The sequence below is a fragment of the Ranitomeya variabilis genome, chromosome 7 (assembly GCF_051348905.1).
Source record: "Ranitomeya variabilis isolate aRanVar5 chromosome 7, aRanVar5.hap1, whole genome shotgun sequence".
NCBI classification, from domain to species: Eukaryota; Metazoa; Chordata; class Amphibia; order Anura; family Dendrobatidae; genus Ranitomeya; species Ranitomeya variabilis.
The window spans coordinates 41,072,888-41,086,522 of NC_135238.1; positions in this window are offsets into that span (position 1 = coordinate 41,072,888).

Genomic DNA, 13,635 nt, shown 5'->3' on the forward strand with positions numbered 1-13,635 from the left:
TAAATTTAAACAATTTTGGAGATAAAAGTGAATGTAAAACTGTGCTGCCGAGAATCCAATATACAATAGGAGACCAGATGCAGTATGGATGCAGTTTTGTCCACTCATTTCGAGGTGATCATCAGGACAAACCACAATGAACAATTAACAAATAAAACCGCATCCATACTGCGTCTGCTCCCCTACTGTATATTGGAATCTCGACTTTCATCTCCAAGTTTGCTTACTATCTCTTTGGTGGATCTGCAGTAGCCGTCTTTGCTTACAAGCTGTGACAACACAGCATCTGTTCTTAATTAGGCCAGAGGTATTTTTCTTTGGTTGGTCAAGAGACATAAGCCATTGTTTATATGAGTCTGAAAGTTGACTCTTGTTGTAGATTGAATTGATGTTGGTGAATTGTTGAATGGCTGCTGTTTACCTATTATATCAGATCCTATAGTTTATTGTGATGCTATCCTTGGAGGAGAGGCATGCAGGCTCATTGAACAATCAATGTTTGCTAATATGTTGATTACCCATTGTATAAGTGCTTGTAGCTTGTTGACCTGCAAACAGTGAAAGACAAACTATGCCAATTAATTACTCAAACAATGAAAGTTGACCTCATCTCACCTTCCCCCTGACCTGTGGATGATGGCCTGAAGGACAGATGTGGGTATAAAAAGGAACTGTTATCCTTCTGCAGAAAGACTCTACAGAAGAGCAGCCACCATGGCTCCAACTGGAGGGATACAGATTTGAGACACTTTACAATAAGTCAGCTTAAGAGACCACAGCCCCAGCTAGAGGAATACAGATCTGATCCAGTGACCCTCACTGAACACATGGAGACGTTTGGTGAAGCCAGATTGTGATGATCTGGTCACTTGGCCCTATGTAGATGTTCGGAGCACCCAGCCAGGTTGGGACAATCAGGTCCCCTGGCCACATACCCCAATGGACTTTCAGCTTCCTAAGCTGGTCGTTACCTCCTCTCTGTGGGTGCCTGCCAAAAGCGGGGTGCCACTGGTGCGGGTAGTCAGCCCTGGAAGCCCTGAAGTCACAGCTGCTCTAATCTGGCGAGCCAGCGGAAGGGTGATACTCTGTCATTTGCACCATCCTATGTTCTTGCTGGGACTGTACTATATGTTATTGTCTATTGGTGGTTCAATAAAGTATTGCCACACTGTTTCAACCTCACACTATGTTGTCTGAGTAGTATTGTGCCCACTGGGGAAGGAGTGTGGGAGTTCAGTGGGATGAACCCTGGTCCATGTGGTCTTTCTAAAGACAGCCGAGCCAGCGGACGAGAGTACCCACTAACCCTTGTGTCTCCACACAAGCTAACAAAGGGGTGATTTTCACAGCCAACCCAGGTGAGCAAATCTCATTTTACTCTTTCTTTTATAATCCGGATAAGACCCATGGCGCTTATTCTTATTCCAGTTTTTATCTACACAAGGTCCTAATTAATTTGTAGCTCCCACGCGACATCACAAGAAATCTGCTCTTCTGTTGCGTAAATTATGATAAATTTGCTGGCCATTCTTTGCCATGCTAATACAGCTAATCAGCCAAGAAGATGTCATAGTTAACCAAAATTAGTATAAAAAAGGCAAAAGATGCCACATTTTGTGCAATTACAGGTAAGACAAAATTTTGGCAAAAAAAGTTTGATAAATCGGGTTCTTAGTGCTGAATCTCCAATTTCTACACCGCCTCCTTATTAAAATGAGAAATTTTTCAAAAGTCGCATTTGACAGTGCTGACCTATTTCCCAAGCTAATAAAAAAGTAAACCAAAATGCAATACAATATAAGTTGCAACATTTTAACAGCAACAGAACATTGTGCAAAAGCCTTGTTAAAGAGGATCTGTCCCTTTCTAAAAAAAAATTGATTTAAATAGCACGAAAAATCCCTGAGCTCCCGTCATCCTGACACTCTTTTCCATTTTGCGTAGAGTCCCTCCATTGCAGAGATATTCACATTTGTTGCTTTTAGAGTACAGTATGTGAAATCTCTGTTGGCAGCGATTTAGTCCTTTCCATAGACCTTCATATGAACGTCACGTGTAGGAAGGTTACATACATCAGTGCTCTGTGTTTGCTTTCTAAAGTATGATTCCAACTTCTGCTGGTGCTTGCGATGTGGTGGGAACTTAGCCCATGGCCCAAATTATGGATAAGGTTTAAATTGATAACACTGTACACAATTGGAGACACACACTGATTCCATGGCGTGACATTACATGCCACAGGAGCTGACAGGTAAGGTATATTTGGTATGATCGATGTACATGTATAAGAAAAAGTACATGGCACTGCTACTCAATTCCTCCCAATACCACCACGTGAATTTCAAGCTGCTATGCCTAATGAGCCTGCAAGTGGACACTCGGGTGCACAAACTGTGAGTCCATAGTATTCCAAAGCAAAGAAAAAATAGAAGTGCACTCACCGGTCCTAAATGCAACAGTCCTTTAATCAAAACATGTGCAGGTACAGAGGACCTGTTGAAGCGCAACAGCGCAAAACGGCAGTCGTCCTTCTGTTCCACGTTCTCCCTCTGTACCTGCACATGTTTTGATTAAAGGACTGTTGCATTTAGGACCGGTGAGTGCACTTCTTTTTTTTCTTTGCTTTGGAATATTTCGTATGATAAATGCTCTTCTGGCCAAAAATTTCCAGACACATTCAAAATCTTGTAAAAAAAAAACTTTCCCAGAAGAGTGGAAACTGTTTATAGCCTCAAAGGAGGATCCAACTCTATATTAATGGCTATAAGGGCAGTCAGAGGGCTGTATAAATCGGACCGAGATTGGAACACAGTCCTCAAACTGGCCAGCGGCTCTCCCTACCCAACTGTGACATCTACATGTATTTCTATGCAGCTGGCACGCTTGGGTCTGTAGGGCCGCTGGCCAGTCCGTTCACAGCGTTCTGATCTTGGTCTGATTTATAGGCCGTCTGACTGCGCCCTAACAGTGACAGTAGCTCTTTCAGATCTTATAGCATTGCCTCTTACATTTCTTGGAGTCAAATCAAATTTCTTTGGTGCCCAATGCAAATGGAGCGCCCCCAGACGCAGGGCCGCAGGGCACTCGGTACCGGGCCTCTCTGTCTCAGTTCTGGGGTTGTCACGGTGGCTAGACCCGGTCCGTGACCCTACTAAGGGGCGTCCAATGAAAGATGTAAGTGGTGGTGCAAGTCGCGATGAATAACGAGGACACAGGTTTGCAGTCTCTTTACCTCTTTACTGAAGGCTTCAAGGTCCTCAATCCAGAGTACGGTTAACAGGGCTGCAAGAGACCGGCCGGTCCGATGGCACCTCCAGAGTTCCCTTTGCAGGTGGAAATCTGTGCCTACCTTCTAGCGCCTGTGTGTTGTAGTACTTCCCTGCTGAGCACCACGGGATAGTCCTCACAACTGTTGTGTCTGTTTCTGATGTTATTTCCCACAACTTATGTCTGTTCTGATCTTCTTCTCCGTCCCCCAGATGATTTGGATAGGACGCACCCGTATGACGGGAAGGCCTGGAGTTCTTCCGGGACCCTAGCGTCGCCCCTCTCCCACAGTTGCCCCTATGTCTTCTTAGGTGATTTTTGGTGAGACAGCCAACCTAAAATCAATTGTCCTGCCTCTGTTTGAAGTATTGCTTGGAGTCTAATACTTCCTCGGCGTTCTGGCCACCGGCTACGCGCCTCAGTAGGATGTTGCCTCGATCTTACAGCACGACTCCTACTGGTGTTATCTCCTTTTTGCTTTGATCTTGTTTCTCACTCTCCACAATAAACCTCGCTTCTTGTCCTTTCTTGAGATACCGCCGCGATGTAGTGCAGGCGCGGTTCCTTAACGTTCTTTCCTGTTTGCAAGGCCTCTGTCAGGATCCCACCCCTGACAGGGACCCCCCTGAATCTTCCCCTGCAACACCCTCTGCCACAGGATGTTGCTTGGTTCCAACCCAGTCAGCTTTCTTCCTAACTTTCTATCTAACCCCCAGTTTTACCAGATTGTGAGGAGTGGCCTAATACATAGCGCCCTTAGCTCCCCCTGGAGGCCAGACTGTGAAGTGTATTGGTGTCTGTGATACCTGGTCAGGTGAACTCCTTCAGTGCCATCAGACGTACCATCACTCCCCTTAGCGGCGGAGCATCAGTACTGCAACGACCAGGACTCTGGGGAGCTGCACTCCCCCCCGGTTAAATCCAGTACTCCTGGACTGGGAAGAAAACAACAATACATGTCAGCAAAAGACATACAAATTTTGAAATGCAGTAAACCAATAACAAGTGAAAGTAACAATGCTTCCCTTTATGGGAGGTGAGGACTCTTGAACGTTACAAACATGGTTAAATATCTTAAATAACACACTATAAATAACTTCTATTACCCAGCCGGGTATTCTACTGAGTGCAAATTCTGAACAATAATTTAACTTTGCCTCTAAGGACGTGTAAGCTGAATCCACTAAAGGCCTATAATAAAACTTCTAAAATATAAATTAACCTTTCTTCATCTTTCTTCCCTAAGTGCAATATTTTCTTTTTACTCTCTGATTGTCTCATGCAGGACCGCCTGTCTATCTGCCCAGGCCTACTGCCTCTTTTCTTAGTACAGTATCATTGAGCCATCTCTCTATGGCTCCTAGGAGGACTCACTCACTAACCCCTACGGGTTCACTCTCCTGTCCTCGTTCTCTAACACATTATTAAACATTTTCTATGATCAACTAACTGATTACATATAACTTTTCTATGTAAAACATTATTTCTATCTATTCTCTTTCAAGGCGACATTGTATCTTAAATACAACTAACAAACATTCCCTTTAAGAGGGAGCCAAGTCTCTTTAAGGTGGTGCAGCTACTCATGCTGCAAGTCCGTGTAGGTAGGAACTCCAATGCTGTCCCAGGAACAGTTTCTTTGCAAAGAGTTCTCTTTGTTGTAAAACCAGTAGAGGGCACCCTTAAGAGGGTGCGAACTATTTACAAAACAGTTTGTGAATCATTCACCGTCCATGATTCGGTAGTCTTTAAAACAGTGATGAACCAATCAAAAACGCAAAATAGGGATCCCGGGTCAACTAAGCGATCCCTTTAAGAGATAACCCTGGTCGGGTTATAGCAGCAGGAAAAACAGAAAAAGACGAACAGTTAACTATATACATTCTCGTGGTTCCGAGGTTTATCCTCACAGAAGGTTACACTGCATCAATTGGTGACGGACACTCGCCGGCCGGGGAGGTTGTGGTCCCCTATCCCCGGCGGATGCAGTATCAGTATGATTAGTTGGTCTCCCAGACACGGCCAGACCACCCGGTGTCTGGATTCGAATATCGGCTGTGGTTGCAAGTTCAGTGGCAGCAAAAATACACACCGTGGCAACAGTAGTGGTGTTGGTCAAATCCAGGTTGGTCATCAGCGGGACAACAGGTGGCGCCACTACCGGCTCACACCGTTGGACGTCTTGAGCGCACCACCCCTGCGCGCTCTGGTGGCGGGTGTAGGTCACCTGGTCCCCTTTACATGGTAGCTGATTGTCATATCGATTGCGGGATGGAGTCTTCACATTGTAGCTGGTAAAGAAGATGTCAGTCGGTAGTCCCGGGTTCCTGTATAGAGCCCCAACCCCGCTTTGGGTGGAAGGCTAGTACAGTCCCCTGCCTGACCGGGTTCCTCCTGTTGTGTTCAGTCTTTGAACTCTGTACTCTCGGTGGGTCATTTGGTTCTGTCTCCCTTCGGTTTTGCCATTGTCGAATTAAGCATTGTTTATACTGTTCCCAGGTGAGCGCAGCAATGCTTGAGGCCCTCCTGCCTGGCCCCATCTGGCCCGACCCGTGGGGTGTCCCATTGGAAGGTCACCCCCTCTGAGCTCACATCTAGCTGTTCCCCCATCGTAGTTGGTAGCGGAGGCACCAGCTTCTCCATAGTGCCTGGGGTCAGTATCACTAGCTCAGCGGTGAAAACTCGGTTATTGTCGGGCTGGGGAGCAGTCACGGGAGCAGGGTCGGTCGGGGGAACAGGAACGCTTTCCATACCTGCGCCTGATGTGATTCCACCGATGCCGATCCGTTCCGTTGACGAGGACACTGGAATCGGCTGCAGCCCAGACCGCGGTTCCTCCAGGGCGGCCTCCTGGCATGGCTCCACTCCCCATTGCTTCGCATCGGCTGGCTCCGTGGTCGGGATAGGTGGACTCAGCTCCTCCACCGGCGGCTCCAAGGAGTTCGGGTCCTTCAGCTGCTGTGGGTTCGGGCCCGCCTCCAGCTGGTGGGGACAATCCTGGATCACTATGTCGCCGCTCAGGTACTCGCTGGTCACCTTCGTTGTCTCGAGATCGGCAGCCGTGCATGCACCTGACTCCGCCATTTCTTCGAGGCCGAGCCCACTCTGGTCTCGGTTCTTGCCGTTGCAAGCCAGGGGGCGATTCCTCTCTGTTTCTGGGCAGGTCGTCATCTCACAGCAAAAGTCGGAGGGGGCGGTCACCACTTTTGGCGCCGTTTTAATAGTCTCCGCCCATGGCACGCCCTTCTTCTTCTTCGGCGCAGCAATGGCGGCGGTTTTGGTGGGAATTTTTGGCGGCAAGTGGCAACACACAATCTTTGCGATAAGTCACAGTCCAAGCACAATAAATCTCAGTTCCAAGGCACACATGACCTGATTCTTCAGGCTTAAGTACATCCTGTTTGTGATGCCAAGTTTTGGAGCGCCCCCAGACGCAGGGCCGTGGGGCACTCGGTACCGGGCCTCTCTGTCTCAGTTCTGGGGTTGTCACGGTGGCTAGACCCGGTCTGTGACCCTGATAAGGGGCATCCAATGAAAGGTGTAAGTGGTGGTGCGTGGTGCAAGTCGCGATGAATAACGAGGACACAGGTTTGCAGTCTCTTTACCTCGTTACTGAAGGCTTCAAGGTCCTCAATCCAGAGTACGGTTAACAGGGCTGCAAGAGACCGGCCGGTCCGATGGCACCTCCAGAGTTCCCTTTGCAGGTGGAAATCTGTGCCTACCTTCTAGCGCCTGTGTGTTGTAGTACTTCCCTGCTGAGCACCACGGGATAGTCCTCACAACTGCTGTGTCTGTTTCTGATGTTATTTCCCACAACTTATGTCTGTTCTGATCTTCTCCGTCCCCCAGATGATTTGGATAGGACGCACCCGTATGACGGGAAGGCCTGGAGTTCTTCCGGGACCCTAGCGTCGCCCCTCTCCCACAGTTGCCCCCTATGTCTTCTTAGGTGATTTTTGGTGAGACAGCCAACCTAAAATCAACTGTCCTGCCTCTGTTTGAAGTAACGCTTGGAGCCTAATACTTCCTCGGCGTTCTGGCCACCGGCTACGTGCCTCAGTAGGATGTTGCCTCGATCTTACAGCACAACTCCTACTGGTGTTATCTCCTTTTTGCTTTGATCTCGTTTCTCACTCTCCACAATAAACCTCGCTTCTTGTCCTTTCTTGAGATACCGCCGCGATGTAGGGCAGGCGCGGTTCCTTAACGTTCTTTCCTGTTTGCTAGGCCTCTGTCAGGATCCCACCCCTGACAGGGACCCCCCTGAATCTTCCCCTGCAACACCCTCTGCCACATGATGTTGCTTGGTTCCAACCCAGTCAGCTTTCTTCCTAACTTTCTATCCAGCCCCCAGTTTTACCAGAGTGTGAGGAGTGGCCTAATACATAGCGCCCTTAGCTCCCCCTGGAGGCCAGACTATGAAGTGTATTGGTGTCTGTGATACCTGGTCAGGTGAACTCCTTCAGTGCCATCAGACGTACCATCACTCCCCTTAGCGGCGGAGCATCAGTACTGCAACGACCAGGACTCTGGGGCGCTGCACAAACATGTCAGAGTGCCCATAACAGTGCCTGTCAAAACAACGACCACAAGCAGTTTAGTCTTTACAAGTGACCCACTATATGGAAAAAAGTATCGGGGCACATGTCTTATTCATAGAATTAAGATTTTTAATCTGGCCTCATTATCCCCGATGTACAACATCCGGCCCCTGCAGAGTCCAAACATTAATTGTCTAAGGTTGAAAAGAAGCTGTCCATGATAATTTATGTTGCCCTAACAGCTCATTCAGGCACCAAGTTAATTACAATTTGTCTATATACCAGCCCTGCCCTAACATCAAACACATTCTTCATGTCCTCTCTCCTTATAGCTCAGAATTAGGGAGCAGTAAGACGGTCCTATTACTTGCATGAGAATCGCATCCCAATCCTCGGACTGGCCGTTGGCTCTACTGACCCGAGCGTGACAGCTGCATAGAAATACATGCTGCCGTGCTCAGGTCAGGATAGCCGGCGGCCAGTTCGAGGACTGGGATGCGATTCTCATGCAAGTAATAGGACCGTCTTACTGCTCCCCTAGTTATTCATTACACACTCTCCATGCTTACATAATAATTCAGGGCCAGGAAATTCTGTAGACACAAGTCATGTCTGGGAGAAATCTTCATTGAAACCTAGACCACATGGGAAAGTAAATGACTGTAATCAGAGAAGATGTTGCCTGCCGGAATTTACTGAATGGTTGTGTTCGTGTCTCACTTTTAATTTTTGCCTAGGGCCGCCCATTTATTTCTTTTAGTTTCCTCGTAGCTTAGAATACGCATTTTTTTTATTACATTTTCTCTGTGCTTCCAAAATACTTCTGACATCACACATTAAAACTGTGAAGGGTATATCTAACTCAAGACATGTACATGTACCCCTGAAAAAAGTGCTTCGAACTACAGTAAAAATGTAGACTTTTTTTTCAAGGGGTTGGCCAAGCTTTTCACGAAAGTCTGTGTGAATCCTCTCCTTGTGCATGGTGCGCACTGTGAGGACTGTCCGGTGCCGGCGGCAAGACTGAGCGGTCATGTGAATGCATCTATGTGATATGCCTACTCCCGGCAATGTGAGTGACTGTAGATTTTCATGAAAAGTCTGGAGCTGTGTGAGATCTCAGCAGTCGGGAGGAGGAGCACTGCCGAGCTGTCCATCAGGCCAGGTGGTGGAGGTTGACTTCAACCTTTAAAACTAGATTATACGTCCATTCTGATACACCAGCCTCATCAATTCTAATTAGTCTTCTTATACATAACCTACTATTTATCTACATTAAAGTACATTCACCTCTCCACCCAATTCTCCGGCATTTATAATCCTTCTGTAGTATTAGATTATCGCATTGCGTGATGATTACTTTACAGAGCTTAGCATGATCTGAAATTTTACTCCGTATGCCATCATTCTGACCCCATGACGCCCCACTAGTAACTGGAAACCTATATTTATACATGCCTTCTGTCTTTTCAGTAAAATAATCTCCTATGGCAGTTCTTGCCAGTTTTCCATCATACATTTGTTGTAGCCTTTCTTTGAATGTGCCTCATTGTCTACAGGTCTAGTTAAGGTAGTGGTCACCCACAGATGGACGTCCATGGCTAAAAGTGTTTTCAGGTAATATTTTCTTGTCTTCCAATAATGAGAGCCAACATGGACAATTAGAAAAAGGATCAAATTTAGGTTGGGGCCAGACGGCAATTTTGGCTGCAATACACATTGTGTGGGCACAAAAAGATCTGTGCTACTGCAATATCACAGTGGCACAGAAGAACTTTTGGACGCGCTGAGTTGCAGCCAAAGTTGCCTTCTAGCCCCAATTTTTACATACAAAGTGTTGTGAAAAAAATGTTGTATATTTGTTTTGTTGGTCACCGCTGCGGCTGGTGATTGACTGCAGTGGTCTCGTATTCATTTCTCAAAGAAAAGGAATCTCAAAGACCTTGGCATAACTTCAGAGGGACATCATGGTGATGCAAGGTGATTATTAGTTTTGGATTTTTTTCTTTTCACATTTTTACACCATATTGGAGATGAACAACCCATTTTAAGATCTAAAACAAATACAAATATACTTTTCATTGAATTTTTTAAAGGAAAAAAAATGATCCAACATGAATAGTCCTTGTGAGAAGAGCAATTTCCTCCTTAGTTACTTAGTCAACCAATGAATCAAATTTCTTTACAAATTGAGGTCAGTTAGGCTGAGTGTAAATTATGCAAAATGGGGTGGACATGAAGATGTGGTATAAGAGAACATAGAAAAGCTGTTTGATTGTGTTTGACCCTAAAACCAGAAGATTCTGATCCGCTGGTACACCTTGGTGCGCCATCCTGACCATGAATTCACTGGCAAATATATATAATGTGGTCGAATCTGGACCTGATTCTAAACACGTGTGTATGAGTCTGTGTGTATGTATGTGTACTGTATATACAGCTCTGGCAAAAATTAAGAGGCCACTGCAAAATGTTCAGTTTGTCTGATTTTTCTCTTTGTAGGTATATTTTTGAGCAAAATGTAAATTGTTCTTTTATTCTATAAACTACTACGTGTCTCCAAAGTTCCAAGCAATAAATTTTGTATTTATTTTCTGGCAAAGAAAAATGGTCAAAATTTTAAAATAAAACCCAGTGCATGCAGACCTCAAATAATGCAAAAAAAAAACAAGTTCATAATCATATAGAAACAACAATACTAATGTTTTAACTCAGGAAGAGTTTAGAAATCAATATTTTGTGGAATAACCATGATTATTAATCACAGCTTTCATGCGTTTTGTCATGCTTTCCACCAGTGTTTCACACTGCTTTTGGATTACCTTATTCCACTCCTGGTACAAACATTTAAGCAGAACTTCTTTGTTTGATGGCTTGTGACTATCCATCTTCCTCTTGATTACATTCCAGAGGTTTTCAATGGGTTTCAGGTCCGGAGATTGGGCTGTCCATGACAGGGATTTGATGTGGTGGTCCTTCATCCACACCTTGATTGCCCTAGCTGTGTGGCATGGCGCATTGTCCTGCTGGAAAAAACAGTCCTCAGAGTTGGGGAACATTGCCTGAGCAGAAGGAATCAACTGCGTTTTCTAGGATAACCTTGTATGCGGCTTGATTCATACGTCCTTTGCAAAGATTAACCTGCCCAATTCCAGCCTTGCTGAAGCATCTCCAGATTATCACCGATCCTCCACCAAATTTCACAGTGGGTGCAAGACACTGTGGCTTGTACGCCTCTCCAGGTCTCCGTCTAACCATTAGATGACCAGGTGTTGGGAAAAGCTGAAAATTACACTCAATAGAGAAGATTACCTTGTTCCAGTCCTCTATCATCCAATCCTTATTGTCTTTGGCTAACTTCTGGCTGGCTCTCCTTTGCTTCTAATTGATGAAAGGCTTTTTTCTAGCTTTACATGACTTGAGTCCTGCCTCTAGGAGCCTGATACGAACTGTTCTTGCCGTACACTTCACCCCAGCTGCCATTTGCCATTCCTTTTGTAGGTCACTTGATGTCATCCTGCTTGTTGCTGAGTGACACTTGAATAAGATGATGGTCATCCCAGTCAGTGGAGAGTCATTTTCGCCCTCTGCTGGTCTGTAGCTTTGTTGTCCCTAATGTCTGCTGCTTGACCTTGTTGTAATGGACTGCCTTCTAAGAAATTTTAAGGATGGAGGCAACATGACGCTCACTGTGTCCCTCTGCTAGTAAAGCCAGGATTGAGTCCTTCTTTTCTTAACTCAAGACTTTTCTTTTCAACCCCTTTGGCATGCTTAAAAGTTTTTTTTATTCCTATTACTTTTGGGATATTACTAGCACTTGTTTTGACACAAAAAATAGCAAATAACTCTGTATATAGATGAGCAACACAGATGTAACCACTAGAACAATTAACTCAATACAGCGCAAGTGGAATTAAAACGTAACTTTTACTAAGATAATATAAAAGTACAAATCAAAAAAACAAAGCCACCCAAAAAAGTGATATAAAACCACATGGGGAAAGGTCTCAACAAAGGGACCTAACAGAAAAACCCCTAAAAGGATTCAAAAAACACCGCCTGCAGAGGCGCTTGCAGATGAAAAGCAGACCAATATATGATTCAAAAGCTAGCTACAAGAAACAAATACATATGAGTCATGAAGCAATAGTACATATAATTGGTTGCATGTAAATAGAGAGATATTGCACAATGGCAAAAAACATAGCACCTATACCACGGTGTCATTAGTTAGAATCATGGTAAAGAAAATGGAACATTCTCACCAACTCCAGGATAAATAGGCAGGAGACACGGAACACCTCTTGTTCAGGCCACGGTCCGGAGTATGAAAAAGGGAACTGACAATACCCTGTCATTCCCTATGGGGCTAACAGTAGTCTATCCCCAAAACTCCTGCCCTTACAAGGGCAGTCCACAGCTACCCCTGCACAAACATGCCCTGCACTCTCCCTGTGGTCAGTCCCGACGCGTTTCCTCCAAGCTAATCATCAGGGGACCTGCTTGATTGTAGAGATAAGTGCTCAAAAGGGAGACATAAGTTGCTGCCACCCCCTATGCTATCCTGCAGAGGATTAGCTTGGAGGAAACGCGTCGGGACTGACCACAGGGAGAGTGCAGGGCATGTTTGTGCAGGGGTAGCTGTGGACTGCCCTTGTAAGGGCAGGAGTTTTGGGGATAGACTACTGTTAGCCCCATAGGGAATGACAGGGTATTGTCAGTTCCCTTTTTCATACTCCGGACCGTGGCCTGAACAAGAGGTGTTCCGTGTCTCCTGCCTATTTATCCTGGAGTTGGTGAGAATGTTCCATTTTCTTTACCATGATTCTAACTAATGACACCGTGGTATAGGTGCTATGTTTTTTGCCATTGTGCAATATCTCTCTATTTACATGCAACCAATTATATGTACTATTGCTTCATGACTCATATGTATTTGTTTCTTGTAGCTAGCTTTTGAATCATATATTGGTCTGCTTTTCATCTGCAAGCGCCTCTGCAGGCGGTGTTTTTTGAATCCTTTTAGGGGTTTTTCTGTTAGGTCCCTTTGTTGAGACCTTTCCCCATGTGGTTTTATATCACTTTTTTGGGTGGCTTTTTTTTTTTGATTTGTACTTTTATATTATCTTAGTAAAAGTTACGTTTTAATTCCACTTGCGCTGTATTGAGTAGCACTTGTTTTGCCATCCAGCTTGTCCTATTGTAAGAGGATTGTGAAGACCACAACAGTGTTTTTTATACTTTCCTTCGTTAAATAAGATTTGGTTCAGGTTGGCATGAGGTTTGGTACATACCTGGAAGGATTTTTTGCACCCTTTGTTTTCTTTTGGTGCTGCTTTTTGTTTTCTTTTTCTATATCTATCTATCTATCTATCTAAGCATAGGCTTGCAAAACTATTTACCCCCCTTTCACACAACAAATAGGACAAAATTACTGAAAACTTCAGTGTGCATAACTATGCACCCCCCTGAATTCAATACTATGTAGAGCCTCCTTTTATGGCATTTACAGCTGCAAGTCACTTTGGATAAGTCTCTATGAGATTTCCACATCTTACCACTGGGATTTTTGCCCATTCCTCAAGGCAAAACTGGTCCAGTTTCTTGAAGTTAGATGGTTTCCTCTGGTGAACAGAAATCTTCAAGTCTGACCACAGATTCTCAATTGAGTTAAGGTCTAGGCCACTTGAGTGTTGTTTTAGCAGTATACTATGGGTCATTATCTTGTTGGAAGATGAAACTCCGTCCCAGTCTCAAATCACTGAACAAACTGAAACGGGTTTTGCTCAAGAACATCACTGTATTTCGCACCAGCCATCTTCCCCTC